This window comes from Symphalangus syndactylus, chromosome 18 (genome assembly GCF_028878055.3).
Source record: "Symphalangus syndactylus isolate Jambi chromosome 18, NHGRI_mSymSyn1-v2.1_pri, whole genome shotgun sequence".
Lineage (NCBI taxonomy): Eukaryota > Metazoa > Chordata > Mammalia > Primates > Hylobatidae > Symphalangus > Symphalangus syndactylus.
This window is the reverse complement of record NC_072440.2, coordinates 9,052,619-9,066,257: the sequence shown is the minus strand read 5'-3', so window position 1 is coordinate 9,066,257 and position 13,639 is coordinate 9,052,619. Positions and strand designations below refer to the sequence as shown.

Below are 13,639 nucleotides of genomic sequence, written 5' to 3'. Positions count from 1 at the left end.
CTACAAATTAGAAACAAATTCCCTGCTATACACAAATTGTAAAAGTAAACCAAGAAGAAATAGAATATATGAGTACTCATACAGCAAGTAAATAGATTAGACTAATGAAAACTCTTCATCAGTCTAGCCCAGGCTCACATAGCTTCACTAGTGAATTCTATTAAACACTTAACGAATAACCAATCCTTCACAAACACTTGCAAAGCAGAGAAGCCGGAAAACATCAATTCATTTTTGAGGCCAGTATTACCCAGATAACAAATCAGACAAAAGCATCACAAGAAAATAAATGTGCAGACTATTATCCCTCATGAATGAAGATGGAAATCTTCAAAAACTCTAGCAAACTGGATGAAGCAACACATAAAAATGTTAGACAAGCCTGGAATGGCGGTGCACACCTGTAGCCCAAGCTACTTAGGAGGCTGAGGTGGCAGGATCACTTGAGCCCAGGAGTTTGAGGTTATAGTGAGCTGTGACTCAGCTCTTCCATTATATCATGAAAGTAGCCAGAGACATTATGTAACACATGTATTGGCTGTGTCCCATTACAACTTTACTTACAAACGCAGACTGTGTCAGACACGGTCCATGCATGGTATTTTGCCACACCCTGTTTTAGAAAGCTCAGGTTTATGGTGTGATGGAGAATGCCTATGAGAGCTCTTGTTTTAAATGGTAGAGTGAACATACATTGGAATTCTATCCTGCTTGACCCAAGCTCTTGATAGCGAAAGGTAGAAAAGATAGATAGTAAATAGATAGATAGATGATAGGCAGGTAGATAGATAGATGATAGATAAAGAAAATACATAGCTGTTCCAGAAAACAGAAATGGATAACTTCATGAACAAAAAGCAGAGTAATATACTTTAGAAAGGAAGCAGTCTGGAAAACCCACAGTTGCAAAGCAAATAGAATTTCCAACTGCCTCTTGTAGCCCCTTCCTGGAAGTAGTCATAGCCCAGGGTGTTTGAATTCTTCCTGTTTTTTGTTTGTTTGTTGTTTGCTTTTCTGTGGGGTTTTTGTTGGTGTGTTTGCTTTTTTTAAAAAAAATTCCCTTTCCCTGCTTTTTTGTCACAGCAGCCTTTGTCATTTCAAACACCGCAAGTGTTCTTTAAAAAACATTATATCAACCTTTCAATTAAAATGCAACATGTGTGAAACTTGGCATCTGGAGAGGTGAGATGGACAAAGGAGCCCTTATTGCTGCACGTTTTCATTCTCCAAACTTCACCTTGCTCACAGTAACAGACAATGCACAAAGCCACGTCCTTATGGACTGAAATTCTGAAATCCTTTTATGCCTGGCCTTTCCATCCTTCAACTTCCCCTCTCCCACGCTGTGAATGATTGTATTGGACATTTCTGTTTTAATCTCAGTGACAGGGAACATAGGTAGCTCTAATATAGCTGTGAACCAGATGCTCTGTTTCTAGCATGTATTTATTTTGTAGCAAACATTTACATCCATGATTTTTCACTGTCTTTTTAAAATAATTAGGCAGTATCTCATCTGAGGTAGGATGTTTCTAGTGGTTGTTTTCTGAGGGAGAAAAACTAATCTGTTCTCTTTCCACTGCATTCTAGGAACAGTAAGAGGACCTTGTGTATGAATAATTTGTTTCCACACTACAGAGTGGGTAATAAGCAGATTAGTAAAAACAATTCTGCTTCACTTCAATAACAGCCTCCTCCAACTCATTTTTTCTCAACAAACGTATTTTTCCAGCAGAAAAATCCCAGACTTCTTAGAGAACCCAGTGACTTTTTGCACCTTAAATCTGTGAAATCCTCATGTTTTCTTCTGCTGTATCCGTAGTTCAAACAAAGATGAGGCAAAGCTAGACACATTCCTGAAGGAACCTAAGAAATTCATCTCTTTCTCTGGAATGAAGTGAATTCTCTAGACCATCAGTTCTAACCTTCAGAAACAAACCTGTTTATGAGATCTCCTTCAAATACTACTGTAGACCCCAGTGTTTATTCATTAAAATTTTTAAATATTTGTTTTATTTGGAATCAAAGTATTTGTAATTTTAGTATTTGTATTAATATAAGGGAGAAATGTTTAAATCTGTCTATGCCATATATGCCTCTGGCTTATTGCCCAATTAATTGTAGCCTCAGGCTAAACTTTTGTTTCTGCCTTTAATTTTTGTCAGAAGAAATGTAACTGATCTCAAAACATCTGCTTTTATTATAGGGACTCCTGCTGCCATCTCCATTCCTCTCTCTTTTCTTGCAATCTGGGTGGAAGTTCTTTGATATGAACATTTCAACCACCTTCATTCTACCATGTCCACTATCGGCACATTCAAACTTATCCAGCCAAGGCTGTCATCTTAGGCCAGGGATTTTTTAGGAATCTATTTTGCTGTGATGCGGCTGGCACCCCTTTGACTCACTGTATCACCCCTGGGTTCTTTTCATCTTAGAAGCCCCAGAGGGCAGAAAAAGAAGTAGGTGAGCAATTAAACACTGAGTCAGCAGCGTCTCCCCTTGTGTTAAGCAATGTTGTAGAACATCGTATTTAGTAAGCTCCTAGCAGATGAGCCACGTGGCTGCTGAGCACACATGCCTGCTTGCTGCTGTGAGCTCAGACACCCTCATCATTAGAATTGTAAGGGCCACTTAATAACCTGTAAATCATAGAGAGTTAAAGGTGTTTCCCTAAAACACTGATGACAGAATGGAAGGTGAGGAGTGTTAGCCACAGGTCAAAAGTGCAGGAAAGTCTCTCAGTGTGGGTTGTTGAAGAAATGCGGGTCTTTTTTCTTTTGGAAGTCTCCCTAGAAGGGGGTCAAGGACTCTGCCCATTCTAAGATGAAAGATGGGATATTAGACACCCTCAGATGTTTATCCCAAGCTTTCATTTTGGGCTGTTAATTAGTTTGTTCATCCATCACAATCTTAAATGCTAAACAGGGCATTTGAATCTCTCCACAGTCCAAATCAGCACCGTCTTTTAAAGTTGCATTTCTTATTATTCTCACCTGATATACCTTATTTATCACACACCCACCCCAATAACATGTCTTGCTCACTGTTATCTTTGAGACAACACTTGAATTTTACTCAGCCTGGAGCGCTCTTCACATGTCTTGTCCAGATCCAGTTCGGACTCATTCTTCAGCCGTGCATCAGTCAATGGGGGTTAGGTTAAACTGTGGTGACAAACAACCTCCGAATATCAGTGGCTCAAAAATCTTCTTCGTCATTTATTTACATCTCTTCACGGGTCAGGTGAGAGGTAGCTCTGTGCTGTGTCATCCTAACACAGGAATCCAGACGGAAGGAGGGACCATCAATATGATCCCCATTGCTATAGAAAAGAGAAAAAAGCCTACGGAATGGAACTCTGTTTCTTGGAGATTTCTCCTGAAAAAGTCACATGTTATTGCTTCTCACCTCCACTGACAAAAAAAAAAAAAAAGTCATGTGGCCATGGGAAAATTTAAGTAGGTGAGATGGAACAGTCAGAATGCATTCATAAAAAATGAACTGAAAATATTTGGAGAACGATACCTATGACTATCATGAATGCCAATATGGCTGCAGGCCTTTGAGGAAGGTGAGGCGAAAGCTTCCTGTCTGCTCCCCGTGTGCTGAGGAGGGAGCTCTGCCACGGGCTTTACTTTCATATGTTATATTCTACAAGTCTCGTTTTACAAAAGCATCCCTTCCTTGAGGCTTCGGCTGCTCATCGCTGCTCATCATCACAACGTGCCATAACATATAGTAAGATTTGGGTTTGTTTCTGGGGAGAGATCTTGGTATAGAGGAAGGAGAAACGCTTAGAGCCACCATCAGGACAGTTGGGATGAAAGCTGGGGATAGGCAGAGTCTGGAGGAAACATGTGCACCCCCTGTAAACACTTTTATTCATGTTTTAATTACTCATTTTTCTTACAGTGTTAAATTAGTAAAAATAGTATTGAAAAATTGAAAAGTGGATATATTAAAACTAGCAACACTATTTAAGCTTAGATATATTATTTGTACCTCATCAACATTTTTTAGTTTGTTGAGAAAGTCTAAGGTTAATTGGCAGCATATTTCTAATAGTAGATAGAATAATGTCTGTTTTATAAACATTGACATCCTACCTTACATGTGTGAACCCTGAAAATCTGAGACAGTTCTCTGATTTTTTAGAAAGTTTATTTTGCCAAGCTTGAGGATGTGTGCCTGTGATGCATCCTCAGGAGGTCCTGACAACATGGGCCCAAGGTCGTCGGGGCACAGCTTGGTTTTATACACTTTAGGGAGGCATGAGACATAAATCAATATGTGTAAGATGTACATTGTTTCAGTCTGGAAAGGTGAGAAGGCCAGAGAGGGGGCTTCCAGGTCATAGGTAGGTAAGAGACAAACAGTTTCATTCTTTCGCATTGCTGATTACCCTCTCCAAATGAGGCAATCAGATATGCATTTACCTCAGTGAGCAGATGGGTGTCTTTTGATAGAATGGGAGGCAGATTTGCCCTAAGCAGTTCCCAGCTTGACTTTTCCCTTTAGCTTAGTGATTTTGGGTCCCCAAGATTTATTTTCCCTTCATAAGGTTTTCCTATGAGCATTAATTATTCATTGTGTATTTTATTACACAAATAAGGCACAGATTTTTAAAAAATCAACTTCGTGGCTACCTATACAGACATAATTACATAGAAGCTCAACTAAATTTGCAAACATTCCAGAGTTTGGGTTTCCAATAATTTTTTGTGATTCTTTAAAAGGTAAAGTATTTTTTTCCCATAAAACATAGCAACATTTAAAATCACCCATAGAATGTCCTGCCATTTTTGTTTTTGTAGTTTCCTCATTTTCTGCAAAGCCTCGCTGAGGAAATTGACTTTGAATATCCTTTTACACTCTTCTGTTTTAGAAAGCATTGTGGTAAAACATTGAATCATCATGGTCATAAGTTCTGTTCACACTCTTTCTTTCTTTGGATATTTTTTCCCAGTGGCCAATATTTGATTCTGTTGTATTATGGCTAAAAGGTAACCATAATACAACAAAATAAATTTGGGAACAAAATAAATTTTGTGAACAAAATTTGGGAACAAAATAAACACGAGAAGTCTTTGGAATAAGTGATCTCATCACAGTGAATCAATTTGCCATTGGAACATATTTTTACAAAGTAACACACATGTGTTTCTACTGTAACAGAAAACATGTGAAGAACATTTGTTTTGATTTATATATCAGTCTGCACTGTTTAATTTTTTGTGTCATAAACGCTCTTATTTAAAAAAACAGGACTAGTTAACAGTGTCAATTACTAGTAATTCATGGTATAAATAATTAAACAAGGAAGTGTTAAAAAAACACTGTTTTAAATAAAGTTTTATTTTACATATTTTTTTTACTTACATAGAAATTGCCAAAAAAAGAGCAGAGATTTCCCATGTAGCCTCAAGCTAGTTTCCTCTCATTAACATCTTCTATCCCTGTGTCTCACATGGCTCATTAATATCTTACATAATTTGTCACAGTTAATGAACCAATACTGATAGACTATTGTTAACTAAAGTTCATATTTCATTTGGATTCCCTTAGTTCTGTCTTCCTCTGACCCAGGATCCCATCCAGGATCCCACATGACATGTAGTCATCACGTGGGCTCTTCCTGGCTGTGACAGTGTGTCAGGCTTTCCATCTCATGCTGACCTTGATAGTGCTGAGGAGGATTGGTCAGGAATTTTGTAGAATGTCCCCCATTGTCACTTCATGTTCTCAAGGTGAACTGTCACGTTTGATGTTCACTTGGACCATTTGGCAGAGCTACCATTTGTCAGGTTTCTCCACTGTGAAGTTATTTTTCCTCCTTGTCCATACTGCATGTGTTCTTTTGGAGCAAGTCACTATGCAGAGCCCACACTTACGGAGTGAGGAGTTGGCTCCACCTTCTTGATGGCTGAGTGTCTGCATCAACTATTTGGAATTCTTTTGCAAAGGACATTTCTATGCAACTCCATTTGCTCATTCACCTATGTATACAAATACAGACACCTAGATAATCACTTTAAGCTTTAGTTAGTATTCAACACTGCAGCATTATGTTGCACAATTCATTCCTGTGTTGGCCATCGGTAGCTGTTTTTATTGGCTCATTTTTCTTTGATATATTTTAATTTTTTTAGTACTTACTTACTTTCTGATCTTCCGGATTATCCTGGCTCCTATATTTACTGTCCCAGTTCTAGTATCAGACATTTCTTCAATGAGCCTGATTCCTTTCAGAATGGCAGGAAAACTTACATCTGGCTGCTGAATGAGCACATTGTATCTTGTCCCTCATTAGCAATGCTAGGAAGTACATGTGGGTATCTAACCTACCTACACACACCTAATTATAAAGTTTCCTATGTAGAACTGTGTGTATCTATATTAAACTAAACATAAGTTTACGTTGATGTCTCCACCCCTGATCTACTATCACAGGGATCATTCTAGCCTTCTCGCCTTGCTAATTTGTAACCTCCCACTTCAACAGTGAGAAACCTGGTTCCCACCATCTGCGACTTATGTAAGTCATTGTTTTATTCCAGATACAGACACTGTGGTTTTACAATTGTTCACAATTGCTTCTGTTGGAAAGAACTTTATAAAATGGAATCCAGTGATGAAGTATAGTTCATTTGCCTTCAGCCTACAGATTCTATTCAACACCATTTTCCCTGCACCTTCAGTGAGTTTTTACCTACATTTGTGTCTTAGTCCATTTTGTGCTTCTGTAACAGAATACCTGAGGCTGGGTAATTTATTAGTAAAAAAGGTTCATTTGGCTCCCAATACGTGTGGCTGGAAAGTCTGAGATTGGGCAGTTGCATTTGGTGCGGCCTCAGTCTTTTTCACCTCATGGTGGAAAGTGGAAGGGGAGCAAGGGGTGCACCAGAGATCACATAGCAAAAGTGAAAGCAAGAGGGAAGCCAAGGAAGCCAGACTCTTTTTAATTACCTACTCCTGAAGGAATTAATCCATTCCTGTGAGAGCAGAACCCACTCACCCCCATGGAGAACATTAATCTATTCATGAGGGATCCGTCCCCATGACCCAAACACTGTCCACTAGGCCCGACAGCCCCACACTGCCACATTGGGGGTCAAATTTCAACACTAGTTTTTGCGGGGACAAACTACATCCAAACCATAGTAACTTGTAGCGTAAATTCTTTTTCACATGATGTATTCTGTCCTGGGATACTCCACATCCTGAGTAATTTTATTTAATTTGAATAGAGTTTGATTTACCCATTTGGCCATGAAATTCTGCATATTTTGACAAATGCATTGTGGTAGGTATCCCACTATTAAAGTATCGTATGGAATGCTTCAAACCCCCACCCCATGGAGCGGATGGCTTCCCATCTGTGGAGTTTGCCTTCTCCAGTGTCTCATTAAATGAGGTCACACTGTGTGTATCCTCCTCAGACTCTCTTCTTCCCCTTAGCAATGTGCATGCAAGATTCACTCATGTCTTTATGTGAGTTGATAGCTTGTTCCTTTCTATGGCTAAATAGTATTCCAGTGCATGAATGTACCACAATTTGGTTATGCATTATGGGGAGCAAAACCTTCCTCTTCTAACTTTGTTCCAGGGCTGGAGACCTTCAAATTAACTGACAATAGATATATTAGTAGGAGAGACAATACTTGGCTTCTTATTCCACAAGTATCATTGTGGGACAAAATTCATCAGATGGCAGGATCCAGTTTATAAAGTGGTAAAAATAGCCCCAAAACAAGAAACAAGACTAGAATCTGATAGTCCACAATAGCTATAGTTTTTCTTTAAAAAACTGTTTTTTGAGACAGGGTCTGGCTCTGTTGCCCAGGCTGGAGTGCAAAGGTGCAATCACAGCTCACTGCAACCTCTACCTCCTGGGTGTAAGCGATCCTCCCTCCTCAGCCTCATGATTAGCTGGGACTACAGGCACATGCCATCATGCCCATCTAAGTTTTGTATTCTTGGTAGAGATGGGGTTTCACCATGTCACCCAGGCTGGTCTTGAACTCCTGGCCTCCCAAAGTGCTGGAATTATAGGCATGTGCTACCATGCCCGGCCATGTTGTAGTTTTCCATTGAAACATAAAATTTCTCTCTGTAGTAACCATCATTTTTGATCATAAAGTAAGACTATTCTTGTTTTAAAAATAAGTCTAGTTTTGTTAGATTTTGCTTGATTATTTACATAAGTGCAGCAAGAACAGGAGATGACCACATAGGTGCTTTCAAGTTTCTTTGCTGGAAGTTTTCATACAGAATCTCAGATTTCACTTTTAAAGGTCTAATTCAGGCTAAAAGCCAAGCTAAGAACATACTATCAGATTTCAGCTGCAGTCCTCATAGCTTTGTGTGAATTCCTCTCCTCCTGAAGCCCCCAAAATATCCCTAAATTCCTGGGCCTACCAGGAAATGACCTTCTTTACTAACCTGTAAGGCTGCGAACCCTGTAATCTAGGTATCAGGTTGGCTTTTCTCAGAGTGCTGTTGGGAATGAACTTTTTGGTGTTCCAAAAAAAAAAAAAAAAAAAAAGAATTAACATGGAAACAAATGATCTCTTAGCGAGGCGAGCTTTACTTTCTTCATAAAGGCTGCTACTCAATAGCTGTCCAGCCACAAAAGCACACCAAACAAAGGAGACAGAGTTACTTATAACCTGACATGTCTACCCTAGTGCTGTGTCCAGTTTCCATTGGCTGAAATAGGACCTCACATTTTACACTTTACCTGATTGGCTGTTAGTTTAAAACTTTCTTAATTAGGTAAGGGGAATAGAACAAAGAAAGGAAAGGAAGTTGCCCAGGGATAGTTAAGGAAGCATCTCCAAATAAGGAATAGCATGCACTACGGGCTGGGGCTTGTCTAGTTCCGTCCAGGCATGCTGGAGCAAGCTAGGACAACTGGTTTGGAACACACACACACACACACACACACACACACACACACACACACACACATAAAAATAGTGGATAGCTGTGACTTTATAATCTTTGAGGAAGAACTTTCCCATTTCTCACAGTGCTTTTTAAGCATTGTCTCCATAAAAGTCAACCTTACTTCCATAAAATTGCTGGTCATAACTGATCTTAGGTACACTTCCTAAATATGATATTCCAGTAAAATAACCAAAATTTCCAATTATGTCGTGTTATAAGGCGAATAGATTCTTACTGGACTTTTGCTAACAACTATATCATCGTGAAAATAAGAGTATTCAGTAAGGATTTCAAAATTCTGGAAAAATCAGGCAGGGAAAAAAGATAAATGCTTCATTTCTGTTTACAAAAGTATAATCTACTAAATTGTTGTAAGTTACAGTTAGATTAAGAGAAAGAGATTTCTTAAATCCAGAAACTAGAACATTAAAGAACCAGCAGTGCTCCAAAAAGCTATAAAATTATAATCAATTTTCATCAGTTCATTCAGTGCCATGTAATCAATTCCAGTCTTGCTGGATCTTGGGTTGGCAGTGTCATGAACCTATCAATTTCTCAACCAGACTTCTGGAGATCTTCGCTGAGTCAAGTGCATGGTCTTAAAATTATTTAAGCAATATCATCAGAAGCCTATAACCAGAGTACCTGTCATGGGCTTTTCCGTGAGTCTTAGAGGGAGTCCTGTGTTGGAGATGAACATTCTGACCTCTAGCTGATTGCAGGAGCTTTCAGAAAAGCATCAGGGGGAAGTAATATCTAAATAACATAGAGTATGAAGTGGCTGTGATGAAAGATCTGATGAGAGTTCATTATACCACAACTGACAAGGATATTCGATTTTTTCTGTGCCATACATTTATTTATTTATTTAGAGACAGAGTCTTGCTCTGTCACCCAGGCTGGAGTGCAGTGGCGCGAACTTGGCTCACTGCAAGCTCTGTCTCCCGGGTTCACGCCATTCTCCTGCCTCAGCCTCCCGAGTGGGACTACAGGCGCCCGCAACCACGCCTGGCTAATTTTTGTATTTTTAATAGAGACGGGGATTCACCGGGTTAGCCAGGATGGTCTGGATCTCCTGACCTTGTGATCCACCCGCCTCAACCTCCCAAAGTGCTGGGATTACAGGCATGAGCCAGTGCACCTGGCACAAAATTTAAAATAATAATTGGAATTATGACTCATTACTCTGTACTGGCACATAGCATGGATAAGGAGGACATTGACACATTTCCAGGAATTTTATATAATTTCTGAAAACTTAACATTTTACCCATACAAATATAACACAGGAAAGGTTAGGTATCTCTTTTTGTTTGTATCTTATGTATCATTTTCCTTACAAAAAATACGACCTAATTTACTTGTGAAACGTGCCCTACTTTTCTTGCATGCTTTGCATAGAGTTGTTTCTAGTTATTCTATTATGTCTAGTAGTTTTATTTACATATATTGATTATAATTTTAATACTTAGTAATCTCTTATTTTCCAGAGAAAACTAGGAAGTAGACAGTTATAAACTGTCATATATTAGCATTCTATAGTAGGTTAGAAAATGTAGGAATATACCATCTCCCAACATCTAGAGGGATGTGTTTCCTCATAATACAATTTCTCAGTGTGGCAGAAAAAAAGATGTTTATTAATGGGCCAAAATATCTTTAGTCTCTCTGTAAAAATAGGAAGCCAAAAGTATATAAACTTGAATTATTTATGTTCAGTAATTAACGTTTTAGTATTGTATCTTATTTATAAATGGTCTAGATATTTAAGGCAAATCTTTTACTTAGCTTAACTTTAAGGTTAAAAATTACCACAAGTACTTTGGAAACTACTGTTAGGCAGATTTACTGTAAACAGATTATTTTTGAAATAATGCTTTTCGCTTTTCACAAGATGGCACCGAAAGCGAAGGAAGCTCCTGCCCCTCCTAAAGCCGAAGCCAAAGCGAAGGCTTTAAAGGCCACGAAGGCAGTGTTGAAAGGTGTCCACAGCCACACTCAAAAAAGAAGATCCGCATGTCACTCACCTTCAGGCAGCCCAAGACACTGCGACTCCGGAGGCATCCCAGATATCCTTGGAAGAGCACCCCCAGGAGAAACAAGCTTGACCACTGTGCTATCATCAAGTTTCCACTGACCGCTGAGTCAGCCAGAAGAAGATAGAAGAAAACAACATGCTTGTGTTCATTGTGGATGTTAAAGCCAGAAGCGCCAGATCAAACAGGCTGTGAAGAAGAAGCGCTATGACAGTGATGTGGCCGAGGTCACCACCCTCATTTGTCCTGATAAAGAGAAGAAGGCATATGTTCGACTGGCTCCTGATTATGATGTTTTGGATGTCGCAACAAAATTGGGATCATCTAAACTGAGTCCAGCTGGCTAACTCTAAATATATGTGTATCTTTTCACCATAAAAAAATAATGTTTTTCATAAGAATGACAAATTAATTAGAATCAAATCTATAAGCTTTAAGATTTTACATTTCTAGTAAGTATAATATTAGCTTATTTGACTGGAACTCAAGCAGAATAGGAATTTATGTTTGTTTTATATTCAATAGTGATAACTTTGAAGACATAGTTGTTTTATGACACCAAAAATATTATATTAATCTTATTTAACTAAGTTTTATCCAAATCGTGTTAACTTAAAAAACATTTGATCATTTCCTATATTTCTAGGGTTTGGTGAATATTTCTTTATAAATGCTTATTTTTTTCCAAGCCAAGTTAGAATAGAGCACTTTTAGAGGATTTTATAAATGAATTTTGCAATGCTATCTGGAATTAAGAAAATATCACATATACATAACATACATTAATAGATATACAAACACAAATAGAGATTTCATAGCTTTCATCCTGAAATTTCAGCCATGAATCGGGCATAAATATTCTGATGGTTAATTTTAGACATCTACTTAATTGGATTAAGAGACACACATAGCTGGTAAAACAGAATTTCTGGGCATATCTGTGAGGGTGTTTCTGGAAGACACTGAGATAACCATGACCCAATGTGGATGGGCACTGATATGGTTTGGCTATGCCCCCACCCAGATCTCATCTTGAATTGTAGTTCCTATAATCCCTACATGTCGTGGGAGGGACCCAGTGGGAGGTGATTGAATCACGGTGGTGGTAACTGCCATGCTGTTCCCATGACAGTGAGTGAGTTCTCATGATCTGATGGTTTTATAAGGGGTTTTTCCCCTTTGGCTCAGCACTTCTCCTTGTTGCTGCCATGTGAAGAAGGACGGCTTTGCTTCCCCTTCTGCCATGATTGTGAGGCCCCTGCAGCCATGTGGAACTGTCAGCCCATTAAACCTCTTTGTTCTTTATTGATTGCTCAGACTCAGGCATTTCTTCATAGCTGTATAAAAATGGATGAATACAGGCATCATCCAATTGGTTGAGAGCCCAGATAGAACAACAAGGAAAAGGAAAGGTGAATTATCTCCTTCTGAAATGGAAACATCTTTCTTCTCCTGCCCTTGACATCAGAACTTCAGGGTCTCAGACCTTTGGCCTCAGAATCAGAGTTACACCACTGGCTTCCCTGATTCTGAGTCCTTTGTGTCTGGAGTGAGCCATGCTACCAGCTTTCCTGGTTCTCCAACTCGGAGACAGGCTATTGTGGAACTTCTCAGCCTCCATAATTATGTGAACGAATTCCCCTAATGAATCTTCTCTCATCTGTCTATCTACATATATCCTATTGATTCTGCCTTTCTGGAGAACCCTGACTAATGTGATTACAATAACTACAAAATTCACTAGTTTATATAGAAGAATTGGTTTTTATCTTTGCCCCATTTTAAATTTGTATTATAACTCTGTATCTGGAAAATGGAACAAGTTTTTTTCTTCTTCATATGAGGGCTAAAGCTTTTCTCTCACCAGCATTTTTGGAGATTTTTAAGGTTTTTTTTTTGTTTGTTTTGACGTATAATCTTATGGAGGGTGAGAAATAATTTTTTTTTCTATTTTATTTTTCAGCCCCAGGTGTTTGCTTTTGCAGATTCTTCAGCACATTGAGAGCCTCCAAGGCATGCAGCAGGGTGCCTAAAATTTCAGTGATTATAGGGAGTTGAGAGACTCAATTGGGAAAGGAAAGGTCTAAAAGGAGGCAATTTTGAAGATAAAAATTTTCTCAAAGTAGCCACTGAAGTTTGAAATAATTCTTAGTAAAGTCATCCGAACAGGAAAGGAAGTGGAATTAATTCCATATTGGTGGAACGCATAGTCAGCAGAGGTTTGAGAACGGATAATTTAGTCAATTTTAAATTAGTCAGTGTAGGCTAATTTTTTGTATTTTTAGTAGAGACAGGGTTTCATCATGTTGGACAGGCTGGTCTGAAACTCCTGACCTCAGGTGATCCACATGCCTTGGCCTCCCAAAGTGCTGGGATTACAGGGATGAGCCACCGCACCCAGTGAGAGATGTATTTCCTATAAAGGTTTGCAGCCTGCAGGGTTGTCCTTCTAACAGGCTGGGAAGCCTAGCCTCCAGCCAGAAGCCAGAAACAGATGCTTCAAGGAGGAGGTAAAGGAAATAGTAATTTATGCTGAGTGGAATGGCCAAATACATTTATTTAATAACCTCTAGGAGGAGTCATGAATATTTATGGAAGGAGAAATGCATGCATACGCAATTGAGTTTCTTGCTTCTTCATGGGTCCCATGT

General features: G+C 38.9%; 1 pseudogene; it reads left to right on the top strand.

The window, feature by feature from the left end:
- The first annotated feature begins 6,389 nt into the window (after positions 1–6,389).
- LOC129468312 (large ribosomal subunit protein uL23-like) lies at positions 6,390–12,293 on the top strand (annotated as a pseudogene).
- The last annotated feature ends 1,346 nt before the right edge of the window (positions 12,294–13,639 follow it).